Source organism: Hippopotamus amphibius, chromosome 16 (assembly GCF_030028045.1).
Source record: "Hippopotamus amphibius kiboko isolate mHipAmp2 chromosome 16, mHipAmp2.hap2, whole genome shotgun sequence".
Taxonomy (NCBI): Eukaryota; Metazoa; Chordata; class Mammalia; order Artiodactyla; family Hippopotamidae; genus Hippopotamus; species Hippopotamus amphibius.
The window spans coordinates 26563133-26564424 of NC_080201.1; positions in this window are offsets into that span (position 1 = coordinate 26563133).

A 1292-nucleotide genomic window follows, 5' to 3' on the forward strand; every position below is an offset into this window, starting at 1 on the left:
TCCCCATGAACCAATATTCTGGACCTGGAGCCCCTGCTGGTGTGGGTTCCTCCTGCTCTCTCAGCAAGAACTTCCAGACCAATGACCAAAAGGTGGGTGGCTGGGCCACTCAAGATGGGGACAGGGAGGAGGGAAGGATGGGGAAGCAAAGGAAGAAGGGCAAGAAGGCAAGATGGAGGTAGAGGGAGGACGAGTGAACGGGAGCTGGAGGAAGAAAGGAAATGCCTTCTGTCTCAGATAAGAGGCTGCAAACTGTCGCCTGTGAGTTGCAGCCACTCAGCCCGTGGACATCTTTTCCTTGACCTGCCTATTAGAGGGAGAAAACTTGAATTTTGGTAGCCACCATTCACATAATTGAGAGATTTCACTTAAAAATTCAGTCTTGTGGCTTCTGTTGAAAAGTCAACTCGGAGCCTGCATTTACTTCTAGCAACACCCTTCTAGAGCTGAGGAGCAGCCAGGGAGGGTAACTGAAGAAGGCCCTGTGCTCTCCCGTCTACCACTGTCCCCACCATGCCCTGTGGCCTGACACCCGTCTGCTTTACCCATTCATGTTTTCTGCTTAGTTCCTGCAGGCAGTAGGTTTGTGGCCCCTGCTGTTTTTTTTTAATTAATTAATTGGCTGCGTTAGGTCTTCGTTGCTGCACACGGGCTTCCTCTAGTTGCAGCGAGCAGGGGCTGCTCTTCATAGTGCGTGGGCTCCTCATTGCCATGGCTTCTCTTGTTGCAGAGCATGGGCTCTAGGTGCTTGGGCTTCAGTAGTTGTGGCACACGGTCTCAATAGTTGTGACTCACGGGCTCTAGAGTGCAGGTTCAGTAGTTGTGGCACACGGGCTTAGTTGCTCCACGGCATGCTGTGGCCCCTGCTTTTGAACAAAGGAGTGCCAGATCTCATCCTGGGGGTTGACAGAGAAAGGATAATAACGCCTCCCTCCTGTGTACTGGACAGCATAGTGGTGAAGAGCCAGACTGCCAGGTTCAAATCCCAGTTCTGCCATTTCCCAGCTATCTGACCTCGGGCAAGTTCCTTTAAATAAACTGTGCCTCAGTTTCCTCATCTGTGACATGGGATGCTAATAACAGGACCTATCCTGTAAGGTCCTGCAGAGGATTAAGGAAGTGAATACACACAAATGACTAGAATATTGAAAGCACTCAGTGTCAGTTCTCATTATTGTCATCCCCAAGGCTGTCGCAGAGATCACACTGTATACGAAGAGAGACTTTGTGAATCTCTGGGAACCGAACAAAGACAAGGGATTTATCAGCTGGGCTGGAGGAAGCTTGAGCTG